The sequence below is a fragment of the Juglans microcarpa x Juglans regia genome, chromosome 1S, assembly GCF_004785595.1.
Source record: "Juglans microcarpa x Juglans regia isolate MS1-56 chromosome 1S, Jm3101_v1.0, whole genome shotgun sequence".
NCBI lineage: Eukaryota > Viridiplantae > Streptophyta > Magnoliopsida > Fagales > Juglandaceae > Juglans > Juglans microcarpa x Juglans regia.
This window is the reverse complement of record NC_054595.1, coordinates 16,602,187-16,616,619: the sequence shown is the minus strand read 5'-3', so window position 1 is coordinate 16,616,619 and position 14,433 is coordinate 16,602,187. Positions and strand designations below refer to the sequence as shown.

The 14,433-nt window shown below is 35.6% G+C and overlaps 1 pseudogene; it reads right to left on the bottom strand.

Moving 5' to 3' along the window:
- Positions 1–1,111: 1,111 nt before the first annotated feature.
- LOC121247664 lies at positions 1,112–6,237 on the bottom strand (annotated as a pseudogene).
- Between the last annotated feature and the right edge of the window lie 8,196 nt (positions 6,238–14,433).

Below are 14,433 nucleotides of genomic sequence, written 5' to 3'. Positions count from 1 at the left end.
TAGGATCTTATGTTCTGGTACCATGACTAATATTTCCTTTAAATTGACATAAGTTGACTTTCCGCTGCGATATACTGTATACTGCTAGTTATCAGTAGGTGCATTACATCTTATCTGTCATTTACGAGGGGCAGGTAACCCTGGTGTTGCATATCTCAGCGTTTCAATTTCTGTCAAATCCCAAGCAGAGGTTGGGGGCGCCACACAAAGAGGGGACAAGAGAAAAGAAAGTGTTAGAGGGAAAGAAAGAAGTGACGGAAAAGAAGAGAAAATGGAGAAAGGAAGGAACAAGTTAGGCATGCCAACGAGGGGTGGAATAAAGCTACCATCCCTCACCACTCCCAAGGCCAAGGATAAAAAAAGGGATCAGATTGGATGAGAAGAGATGGCTTCCACTGGACTTCTTATTCTTTAGCTTCTTCAACCTCACGACGAGAACTCAAGCATGATTATCTTTTCTAGCAAATAGATCACTGATTTCTATTGTACAATGAGAAATTAGTTACTACGAGAGACTATAAAACAAGTATATTATAGTGAACTTTTCCTCTCAAAACGTCCATGGACTTAAGCATTACGCCGAACCACGTAAATCTGTATGCTCACTCTCTTTATTTTCCCTACATTTACTTTTTATTCACCGTCATGGATGTACATATTAACATCGTATAGCCGCACCGGACCATTGCCGAGAGCTCTAGACTACACTGATTGAGACCCAAATCTTCATAACAAGTTGAGAATAACTCTTTTTCCCTTTCCAGTCTGTTGTCTGATTTTTTCGACATTAACAGAAATTATAGATATATTTTAACTAAAGATCACAGCACGCAATTCATAAGACCAGAAAAAGTTTTTGAGAGAAATTCCAAGGAATCAGTCATTATGATTGGATGATCAGATACAAAATTCCAACAATCCCGACTTATTTATTAGGTCCAAGAATTCAAGAGAAAATCAGCCGGAGTTTTTATTCACCGACTAAAGAGAGGGGAGAGCACAATCGTATCTAGAGAGCATAACCTCTCAAATGCAGTCAATAAACAAAACCTATTTTTTCCCTTTCATTTTTCGACTTCACAGCAGGGAGTTTTCATGACAAAGGCAGAAATAAAAAGGGAAATAACATATCCATAGACTTGTACACACCACCAGTGGCTGGGGTTTCCTGTTAAAATTGTCACTTTCATAAACAAAACAATCTTTTTCTCAAAATCTAAATCTAGGTACTAAAAAGAAAAGGCATTTAAGCCATCCCCCAATCACTCTTCTCATGTTTCATGTTTCCCTTCCTTGATCCTCCTAACAATGACATTGAAAGAATGCAAGACTTGAACTTGAACTAATACCCTCAGATTCAGTAATTGGCTCACAATGTCTACGCCTGATGGTTCATTCTGACATCAGACCTTAAATCTGGATAGTCACTCCTATATGTTTCGAATTCTCTCTCAGAGACTCAGGCTCTGCATTCCCTGCCTGACTTCTGTGTCTTCGATCCTGAAAATTCCAAGCACACCACGTTTAAAGGGTCAGTAAGCTTACCACTTTATAACAATAACTTTCCACTTGAAAATCTTTGCCCATACATATTTTGAGGGCGAAATTGTGTTTTAATGTTATTGGCATTCATTAAATCTACGCCTTTACAAGGTTGTTGATTTCCCTGATGTGATTCTGTGAATGAAAAAAAGCCAATGTCTCATTTGTTTCTCACATGCATAATTTTTCTATTAATGACACTGCAATAAGACCGGTATATATCTGGTATATATATATATATATCTGGTATCGGATAAAATCATTATGGTCAAACCTCTCTAGGTATAGGATATTCCTCAGATTCAAGCATGCGGACAATTTGACTCATCCGTGGTCTCTTGTCAGCATCCGGATCCACACACCTCAAAGCCGTCAAAAGGGCTCGTTTAAGGGCACTTGTTGACGGCCTAGTCTCAAGGTTTGGATCCACGACCTCTTCAGAGTGCCTGCTTCCAACCATCAATTTGAGCCAGTCAACTAGATTTACCTGCAAGAATCACACAATAGGATCATCTCGAGACAATAGTGACCGGTAAAATGGCATGCATTTTAAGAGGAGGTCAATAGATCAGTTGCAGGAAAGAAGACTGCATGACATAACAAACTAAGATACTATGAACTCCAAAGTAATTTGATATGCATTACCCAATTTATAGAAAGAGCAAGTTATATTTCCACAACTCATGCAATCTTACACAAGGTTAAGAAGGGAAGTTAAATTATATTAAACCCCTTCCGAAACTGCTCAGAAACAGGTAGAGTGAAATAACTATACTTGCATGGAATTTCAAATTGCTTCAGTAGAAAGAGATTTGATTGGATACCTCATTTGGAGGTCGTCCATAATCCACTGGATCCCTTCCGGTAATTGCTTCCAGAAGCACTACGCCAAAACTATAGACATCACTCTTCTCATTTAGGAGGCCAGAATTAGCATATTCTGGAGCAACATATCTGCAATAGGACCAAAATAGGGGGAATAAAGATAATTAAATATCAATCACTCACAGTGATATTTTCCTGTATACATTCCATCAACCTAGGAAATTAAGCAGTTTAAAATGGAACAATAAATTGGTACTATATTAATGTTGCAAGAAACTGTTTATCATAAAGATGGGGAAAATCACTCACCCAAAGGTACCCATAATTCTAGTTGTAATATGACTGGTTCCCGCACACATCAATTTGGCCAGACCAAAGTCAGATAACTTAGAATTGAAGTCATCATCTATCAGTATATTGCTTGATTTTATATCTCGATGGACAACTTTAGGCTCAATAGCCTCGTGTAAATAAGCCAGCCTGCATTATCTAATAAAGGATATGAACTCAAGACGAGGTTAAATAATCAAAATAAGGCATGGTTGACTTACGCCTTTGCAGTACCAAGGAGAATTTTCATCCGTGCCTCCCAAGTGAGATATCCATGTTGACGCATAGCTCCATGGAGCCACTGCTCTAAGTTGCCATTGTTGACATACTCATATACCAACAACCTGGCAAGCAATTAACTAAATACATGTAAACTTAGCTCTCTCTCTCTCTCTCTCTCTCTCTCTCACACACACACACCCCTGAATGCACGCACTCACATCCAAAGATTAACATAAACAGAAATCTTGGATATTCAATTGAAAAAATGCATGCAATATATATATATATATATATATATATATATATGAATTCTGAAATGATTAGAGTTAACTTTGTTTTCTTGTCAACAATATTCTTGTGGCCAGGATTCTTCTTGCGATTTTATTTTTATATGAAGAATATTGATCCACAGATTAGTTACATTAAATGAAACATTGAGAGAAAATATACGATTCATTAATAAAAATTAATTCCTGAACATTTGCTCCAAAACAAGTTGTGAACTTAAAAGATAATTACTCCAGCAAAGAAACAAGGACATAGCGCAAACAGGTATCATACCTTCCAGTTCCTTCAATGCAATACCCCAAAAGACGAACTAAGTTTTTGTGCCGCAGGTGACCTATAGCCTCAACTTCCACTCTAAACTCCTTCTCAGCTTGTCCTCTGTAAGATAATTCATATAAGTAGAAAGAAATTACAAACTATGGAAAGTCTTTTAAGGAAAAAATGTATAAGGGAAAGAAGCTTGCAGACAACTTACAAATTGTTGAAGAGCTTCTTAACAGCTACAGGAGTGCCATTAATCAAATGGCCTCGAAAAACAGTTCCATATCCACCCTCACCAATAATATTTTCCTTTGAAAACCGGTTTGTTGCACGTTCTAGGTCCCTTAGTGTAAACCAGTGACCCCAACCAAGGTGAGAGAACTCAGGCAGACCAGACAGAGGTGAAGGAGCAGCGGGATGCAAAGAAGACCTGTATGCAGGAAGTGTTCCTGAACCTCCCTCTTCTCCCAAGTGAGAACTGATACCTTCTTGCTCTGGATTATTAAAGGAGCCTGATTGGATATTATTATCCCCATTCTTTGAATCGATCATAACCTTCTCCAACTCCCTGTCCTTCAATTTGTCATTAAGAGTAAGGAAAGCATCATGATTGGGAACATAACGGTTAGCAGAAACTTGATCAACCTTAATCACTTTGATTTCATCCGAAACAGTTGGAATTTGGCTAATGGGAAGCATGTCATTAGTCCTTACGGATTTCTTTCTCGAAGTAAGGAAAAATGATAGAACCACGAGGATAATTACAATAAACAACCCCACAGCGATCCCCATTAACACCCACAACTTCAAACCAAAAACAAACGTCTTCATGGACAGTCCAGTATTAAGATCAGTTGCCATTTTTTCTAATATCTACTTACCTGCAATATGAGACAGTAAAACATTTGATTAATGCAATCCTATATATCCAAAATCTCCAATTTTTGCATCTGCCACGAACAGACAATATAATCATATCTCCCTCTCAAATACAAATGTCTATCATTAAAAATGAATAAAACACCATGAAATTGGCAGCATCAATAAATTTTTAACTGCATAGTGGCACAAACCAGGAAAAAGAAAAATTGATTGAAAGAGATAGAGTAGGAGCCAAAACCCATTTTTTGAAAGATAATAGAATAAATCAGAAGATTGATGAGAAGAAGTGGCACAGTACATTATAAAATGTTATTCAATCTCCGAAGAGAGAACCAGAGGCATTAAAGAGCGAAAAAAGTGCAGAGAATTTAATGTTTTTCAGGTCCAAACCCATCCAGACTTCACCAAGGACAAATGACAAAAATAAAAAATAAAAATTGAATAGATTAAGATGTCACTTTCTGAAGTATCGACACATTCAACGAGTCCATCTAATAAATCATATCAAACGGACCAATAACTATAAAACTCGTTCATCCAAAAAAAGAAGAAGGAAAGAACAAAAAAGATGTTAAAGACTTAAACTTCAATCGTCTGGGACCCAAGAAAACCAAAATCTCTGATTTTCTCTAGAACCATTTTTGCTTACCGTACTTCTGCTCTCACCGACAGCATGCCTGGAGTATTAAACAAGTAACTAATCCTTTTTCATTTTCCTCCTAATACAAACAAAGAATATGTTACACGGATAGGTTCCATGTAAAGAAAACATTTTCATTGCTAACCTGTTTGAAGAACCACTCTGAAATCACTTCTTCACAGCCACCTCCTCAGAGAATGAACAAAACTCAAATATTAGATCTCTTTCTAAAACAACCCCTAAACCGACATACGGAGAAAGTCTTATTTCCAGGCGCCCAAATCAACCCCATTGTCCCAAAACTTCAAATATACGGGAATTTTGTTTGGGTTTTATTTCTGGGTTTAGTCAAATGGTCAGATGGGTCGCGTCGCTATATACAAGCTTGAAAATGGAGCTTTCTCAGGCCACACTTGCCTGTTCTGTAACACCCAGAAAAAAAAAAAAAAAAAAATGCCACAGCAAGAGCTTTGACTCGTTTTGAGAACTATGAGGAAGTTGGATAGCCCAAGAGGCACATAAAATTCTGAGAAGAGGAAATGGTGGTAGGGTTACCGATTTAATAAGAGAGAAGGGATGGAGTTATCAGTGGTTGGTGACGAGAAGAGCATGCCTTCAAATTACATACAGTAAAAGAGAAGCATGAGCATTTGAAGCTGCCTTTGCTGTTTCTTCAAATTTCTGTCTTTTCTTTCCCCTTTCTTTTAATATATTTTTCCCTTTTGCCAGTCAAACACCACTTTAGTTTCAGAATATAGAAAAATATTTTCTTTCATGATTACTGAAGACAAGCGACCAGTGTTAATGAAGAAATAACACAAGTGCCATGCTCATTATATACAAGTGCCACATATCTGAAAAGGCCTGGAGACCAAACGAGCAGATCCAAAACCAATGCAGAACCGTATCCATCTTTGAGTTCAATAAATTTTCTTGCATTTAATGGAATTCGGCTATACCGATTAGTAGGTACGAATACGATGGTCAAAGAAACAGACTGGACACCATACCAGGTTATTTTCTTATACCCTTAATACCCATGATAGGAAGGCGTAATGTGGGTGTAATTATGCACTAGATAACAGAGATGGGCCAACTACCATAATACCCACTAGACAGCCTAAAAACCTGCAGAATCTGTTGTGAAAGAAGTTATACATGTTCCGTCTCCTGAACATTATGCCGACAACCACCATAACCCTGCTTAACACCAGAGTGAGTTTAGAAGTGAAGATAATTGGCGATCTCTCAAGTGATTTGATTAACTCGAATCCGATGGCATCGACCAAAAACTTTAGAACATATCCCACTGTTTACACACAAGATATTACTATTCTTGATCTTGTCTTCTTATTTTCTCCTTTTCTCTTTAAATTTTCTTTTATTATTTTTTTAAGACAATTTTAATCTCAAATTTCTCTTGGTACTATCTAATCAACAGCAAAGACATTATATTTTATAGGTCATATAAAACTTATATAACTTCTATATAAATGTTGTCCTCTTGGTCCACAGGATGGTCACCCGCCTTGGTCGGTAGTTATTATGGTCATATTAATTCTGCAGAGATGACATTATTAATTGGCTGGTATTCTTAAACAAATAGATAAAAAAAGGGAAAAAAGAAGTGGTTATTCATCAGTTTATTATTCCCTGATCACCTACCTCTATCCTTCAATGAGTAACCTTCAGAAAATAGTTGAAATTGGATGCATGGAACCTGCACATATTTATAATCGAGAATTGCTACAAATACAAAAAATTACATAAAATAAACTCACTGACTAATGTGATTTCATGGGATCTAAAGTAAAGAATTATACATAGTAAACTCACAAATTGATGTGATTTTACGGAATCCTTTAGATCTACTTTATAATAAAAGTCAATTTACGATATACCACATCAAGCCACATTAATTTGTGAGTTTATTTTTATATAATCTCTTTGTGGCTAAAGTATTTTTTTTTATAATATGCTGAATTCCAATAACCTTAGGAACCATAAACATTAATTAACTATAATAATTAGCTCAACCTTGTTGAATATATAGCCTATATATAGGAAGGAATCTTTGATGTTGGTAGTTACCATAAGTATTATTTTCTGGATAATCTTTCTTGTTGGTTGTTAAGATTTTAGAAAAGGGGAAGCCTCCTGCGAGGAAGAAGCCATTGGTTTCCCATATCTACAGCTTATTGTCTTCTTCTTCTAGATTAAAGCAACAATATGCATGTGGGCCTGCCTGTGTGCGACACTTTGTGTGCTCCTCCCCAACAGTCTGCTGGCCGTTGAATTATTTAAGGTATCAGCTTAGACTTAAAATATTTAAGTGAAACATTATCGTAGCTTACACAATTTCATTGGCATATTAAGGTATTGAATTAAGTTGCATGGACTTAATTGTTTCTTTCAAAACCAATTGATGGAATTCTATCAGGAATTGCATTCTGCACTTAAGTTGGAGTTGATATAGCTGCTTCTTCTTTCTTTCTTTCTTTTTCTTTTCTTTTTTTTTTTGTTAAACCCCGATTCAGTTGGAGTTTCATATCTATATCCGATTCTGATTTTGACTTTGACTTTGATACATGCAAAACTCGATCCGACTCCAACTCTATTAAAAAGAAGTAGAGTCAGATCGGATGTCAGATTTAGGCTACTAAGTTTAGCTATATATGTTTTGGGCTTTTTTACAATGATCTCCATTTTAAACACTAATCCAGCTGGTTTTTTAACCCCAATTTTTGGGGTGATACAATAGACTACTTCATATTTAAAATATTTAAAGCCTAAATAGTTTTTAAGCCCTTCTTTTGAGATCAGACAATGGGCTCTATATAAAACTCACTTTATTACCTCTCCTAGTAGTAATAGGAGAAGTAATGATGTGATAACGAAATCACTTATGGCATATCAAAAGTGATAACAAAAGATTAAAATTAAAACTAAGTTTATGAGAAACAAAGGCTTCTTAATATGAGCCCTAAAGTTGTTACATAATACTATGCCTCTCAATATATATGGACCGAAAGTGATATAAATACTGTGAAAATCATTTATACTTGCTGGCATATTATATGAAAATTAGTTGAGAAGTTTTATCACAGAGATTATTTGACCTATTTAAGTCTCAACTGAAGCATTGTATGCTTAATGTGCTATAAAAGATCTGAGTTTTACTTATAATCATATACAAACTAGCTTATATTCTATAATGATATATGAGTTTATGCATGGAAGATCAAGATCACTCAGATATATAGTTTATATTAAGAACTATATTGCTAAAATTTTATTACAAAGATATATAATAGTAGTAGATGAATATTATTTCATAATTAAAGACTATTGTCAAAAATAGAAATATAAATATTAAGACGCTAAGTTGCAAAAATCTTTGTGCTAAAAAAGAATGTACCCTTAAAAGATTTTTAGAAGCATATATATATATATAAATATATATATATATAAGATTTTATTATACATCAACTATTATTTATTCATACATCTCATAATTTATTTGTCTTGTCTCAGTGAATCTTGGATCAATGGTCCTTAAGTGTGTATGGCCACAACCCTATATGGCCTACCAACAGGCATGCCTAGCTAGCTCTTAGAGTCAGCTAGCTTTGAAAATTATATATATTGGGTTAAAAATAATTAAGAATGGTCTTGAGTTTTGACATCCTGATCAGTTCATGAATTCTCATTCAATTTTCTTATTAATTGCAACAATTTTTGGATCTAATTTCATTATCAAAATAGTCTCTTCATCTTCCATACAAAAACCCTAATGAGTGCCACATCACGGGTATTAGAAACCACATTAAACGACTTATGTGTCGTTTGGATATTGAGTTGAAAATAATATAATTTGAGATGAAAGTTGAAAGTTGAATAAAATATTGTTAGAATATTAGTTTTTAATATTACTATTACTTTGAGATTTGAAAAAGTTGAATTGTTTATTATATTTTATATAAAAATTTGATAAAGTTGTAATGATTAGATGAGATAAGACACTTTTTATATCCAAATCGAGCCTTAAACTTCCTTTTTTACATTACCTCTAATATAGAAAATACAAAACGAGGAAAAGAAAAGTATAATAATAATAATAATAATAATAATAATAATAATAATAGTAAAAGAAAATCATCCCTAACCTTCTCATGCAAAGAGAGGTGGTGGAGTGTCTATAAAGGGAGCTAGGAGAACGTGAAGTTAACCTGGCATGCACACTTCCTCTGATAGGCGGGTTAATTAGAACATGGGGATGATAATTCAGCCTCTTATTATTTTCTCCCATCTAAGGAAATGAGGCTTTCTTTTCTCTTTTGAAATATTTAAGGAAATTAATTAATGGGGTTCTTGAACATCGATCTGCAGGCATAATTAAAAAAAGCGGCTTATGCTTCCTCAACTACTGCCATGTTTGATGCAGTCTGCAGTCATATTTGACCAGCCAAAGTATAAACTTCGGCCATCGGACTGTCGTACATAACCATTATATGCATGCATGCATGGAGGGCAAACCCCTAATATATATCTATCAGCTTTATGTAAAAGTTATATATGTACATATCTTTCATTAACTTTAATTTGCATTCCCAAAAGGAGTGAACACTTTTCAATGAATTTGGACATCCAAAGATCTCATGCGTATCAGTGTGTATGTTTGACCCTTTTGCATGCATGTTAATTAAGCAATGCACTCTGTAGGGTACAATATATATGTGTTGTACGGAAGGATATTTTGCTAGCTTTTTTTTCCCTTTTTTTCTCTCTCTGGGCAAGCAAATTTTATTAAAAAAAAAAAAAAAAAGATGATACATGAGGAGGGGTAGAGTTTTTCAACAAACACCCTAGTACAATAACCATAGTGTAAAAGTGATGAACAAAAAGAAAATTAAAACATATTTTGGGACCAATTTATTGATCCCACCCATGTCCTAAAAAGAGGGTGACATCTTAAAATATGATTTTTAAGTAAGCCATTGTTGGAGGTGGGGTAAGCTGTGGGTGCATTGCAGTTTATTGTCTTGAGATATTTTTTAGAGAGATCCTTAGTCCATTTTTTTAAACTCATCAATTAATGAAAACGATAACATAGTAACCCTATTTCGAGACCAGCATTGGATGGATTGATCTACAGCCTGCGCCTTTGTGGTGGAGCGTGAGTGCCACATGCATAAGCAAGTCACGCGTTCGGGTCACACGCCGATATTTTCATCTCGGTTCCGCGTTGTTCCAGTAGATCGGTGGCTGTAGAGTTGCGTGGTGAGGCTCGTGTTGACAGATGGTTGCCGGAGAACGATAGATCTAACCAAAACTGGACCCGTGGAGGGGAGGAGGAAAAAAAAAACTACTATAAAAGCATATATACTAAACGGTTTCAGAAAGGAAACAGAGAGGAGGATGATGAGAGACATAACTCCACCCTCCTCTCAGGCGAAAACACTCGGAAGGATTGAGTTTTCTAGAGAGAAAGGAGACTTTCTAATATGAACCCGTGGGAACGGAATCCTTTGAACCCACAATCAATTTGAAAACTTACCTAAGAAAGCTAAAAATCAAGTCAATGGATGGAGAATCTAAACCCGTTGAGAACTCACTTCAAGAACCTAAATTATATTAAAATCTAGACCCGTTAAATAACCCGTCTCAAGAACCCAGCTTGCAAGGAGGAACGCCATAAATGTTATGATTTATCTTTGATAAGTTCAAAAGTTCAATCAAGAACAAGAGAAGTAAACTCAACTCACAATAAAAATTCAATATTATCTAAAAAGTTTGTGTTGGATGGGTACAAGGTATTTAAATACCTAAACCCCAATTGAACCTAGGCCAAAACAAGACACCTTTTATCCAAAATGCCCCTGGATGAATAGTGTTGCGGCTACAGTAACACGGCTACAGTAACTCTTGAAACCCTAGTTCAACAAAATAAAACATATGTGGGCCAAGCATCTTCAAGCCCAATTATTCTAGACTAATTCTTATAACTAATAAAATAAATCATTTAAATGAAATAAACAAATCCAAAGCTTTCAATCACATAGACATAATAATAAGCCCTAATTTATGTTGCATTCTTCCATAGCTTGTATCACGTGGATGATTACTGAGTCTTCTTCTCTCAAGCCCATCTTGAATATTTGGCTCTTGCTAAACTCGTCTCAAGTGGATTGCATCAATCCTTACATTGCTTCCTTGCACTTCCTAGCTTTTGATCTTATGATTGCCTGATCTGAAACTTGCAAAGGATCTTTAAGACTTTGAAACTTGCAAATAATCTTTAAGACGTGGTCCACCTTGGTGTCCATCATTCCCCCTTTCCTCAAAAGTATTCAACCTTGAATCTCCACCTGCGTCAAAGAGAAAAAGATCAGAAACATTAAAAGTAGCAAAAATATGATACTTACCTGGAAGATCCACTTGATATGAATTTTCATTAGTCCATCCAAGTTACTCCTGTCATCAACAAGCAAAAGTATCAAAGCTAAAGGAGTAAGTGGATTAAAACCATAAACAACTTCAAAAGAAGATAAGAAATAGTAGTATGTATGGTCATATTATATGCAAACTCTAATAAGAGCAAATGATACTCCCGCAAACGTTCATGCAACAAGTCAATGAATGACAAATGATACTCATACAAACGTTTATGAAACACATTTAAAGTTTTCCTTGCACCAAAATAACCATTCCAATTATATACAAACTCAATGAATGGTAAGCAATAGTGCCACCCATGGTCATGCAACACGTTTAAGATCATTTTTACACCATAAAGACCCAACAAACCACATCCTTGTACTAGCATCTCACGCATAAGACTAGTAGGCTCACAAAGTTTATTCTCTCTAAATAAATACTAATCTAGTCTATAGCACTTACCAAACGATGACTTCTCATACGCTCCATACACACTAGTAAAGGCATCATCATTAGTATGCAATTCTTTATCATATTCAAATCTCAATAACTTTGCATCTAAAAGGAAGACAAGGACATACCTTCTTGCAAAAGTATCAACAACAAGATTTTTCTTACCTTGTCTGTATTTGATTACAAGAGGAAAGGTATCAATGAATTCCTCACATTTGGCATGCATTCTATTCAATTATTTTGTCCCTTCAAGTACTTTAAGGACTCATGTTCGTCAAAGAAAGTCGGATAGGAATTGTCGCACTCGGCACAAAATCAATGTAATGTTCTATCTCTCTAATAGGTGGCAATCCAATAAACACACCATTAGGAATCATGACCATATATCCCTGCAACAAAGAGACAACAACACTAAACAATGGTTTGTCAAGTTCGTTAGTAGTAAAATTTGTCTTACCATAAAAATTCACTTTTCTCTTTATTTTTCTCTCATTTTCTTCACCCTCTCTTTTCTTTTCACTCTATTTTTTTCTTTTCACCCCTTTTTTTTTTCTTTCACTCTCTTTTTTATTTTCACTCTCTTTTTTTCTTTCATTCTCTTTTCCATCATCTTTTTTTAAACTCTCGGCCTCACAAGTATTTTTCAACTCATTCATTCTTTTCAATTTCACTTTATCTTCATATACTTGTCTTCGAGTCAGTGGTACAAGAGTAATGGTCTTATTGTCTTTTACTAAAGTATACCTATTCTTGAACCCGTTATGAATCACTTTTCTATCATACTGCCACGACCTTACCAACAAAATATGGTCAGCCTGCATAGGCACTACATCATAAAGCACTTCATCCATATATTTTCTAATTGAAAAAGAAACTAACACTTGCCTATTTATCCTAACCTCCCCACAATCATTCAACTATTGCAGCTTGTATGGTCTAGAGTGTTTCAAGGTAGAAAAATTCAATTTCTCAATTAAAATAGTGCTAGCAACATTAGTACAACTCCTCAATCAATTATCATACTACATACCTTGTTGTTGATGTGGTATCTAGTATAGAAAATGTTCTCTCTCTGCTGCTCCGTATCATCCACCTTGATTTGTGTATTGAAAGCACGTCTGGCAACAAGAGATTCACCTATCACGGGGTACTCCACTCCATCATCATCACTAGTATCAATCAACTCGGGTATCTCCTCACTATCACCCTCACTCTCAGTCATCACCTCTCCATTGTCTCGCATAATTATCACCCGCATATTTGGACATTGAGATAGGATGTGCCCTGAACCCAAACACTTAAAATATTTAATATCTCTATTTTGTGAAAGTTGAGATTCTACCTTGGGTTTGTTGCTAGTTCTCTCATCTTTCCCCTTAGGTGGTTCGGTCTTCTCCTTTGTTACAGTTTAATCATTTTTGTCTCACTTTGGTTTCCAATGAATGCTAGAAACCGAAGTATACCTTATTGTACCCTTTCTCTTTAACTGCCTCTCCACCTTCATAGCCATGTGCACCATGTCCTTTACCTCCACATAATGTTGCAACTCAATTATATTGGCTATCTCTCTATTCAACCCACTAAAAAATCTAGTCATCGTGGCCTCCCAATCCTCCACTACATTAGTTCGAATCATAGTAACATTCATCTCCTTATGATAATCCTCTACACTCCTAGACCCCTGTGTAAGATTTTGTAGTTTTTGGTAGAGGTCTCTATAGTAGTGGTTAGGTACAAATCTCCGCCTCATGATAGCTTTCAACTCTCTTCATGTTTCTACAGGCCTCTCAAGATTTCTCCTCTTATTGGTCACTAATTGATCCCACAAAATAATCGCATAATCAGTTAACTCAATTATCGCAAACTTCACATTCTTCTCCTCAGAGTAATTATAACAATCAAACACAAACTCTATTCTTTTCTCCCACTCTAAATAAACTTCAGGGTCAGTTCTACTTTGGAATGATGGTATTTTCATTTTGATGCTCCCAAGGTTCTTATCTACTCCATCTCGACCCCTAGGTTTCCCATAAGTTCTATTTCACACCTAACTCCTCTATGTCTACCCAATCCAACTGCAGATGTTAGGTCTTCCTCATCCTCACCATACTTTCCATTCTCATACCCATTCTCAAACCCATTCCCAAACCCATTCTCATACCTATTCTCAATATTAGGCTCACGTCGCCTCCTATCCCTCCTGCCTAGCAGATTTCTAATCACTGTTTCTTGATGATCCATCACATCCCTTACTTCACCCAACACCAAGTTCAACCGCTCAAACTGTTGTTGCATGGTTTGTAGCACAAATGATGAGTTATTTGACATCCCCTTTGATGACGAATCACTCATACGAGATATCGTAATATCCTGCACAAAACGAATGCTAGTGGTAAAAACTTCACGCACTCCATTATGTGTTTACACTCAAATAATGACACTCCACTTGTGTTTCACTCTTAATTAGTTTTTTCTGATAATAGTCTCACACTCTCTTGCCTTTTACCTCAAGAGTTTCCCGCTCAAGTTCTTTAAGAACTAGTTAAACTAAA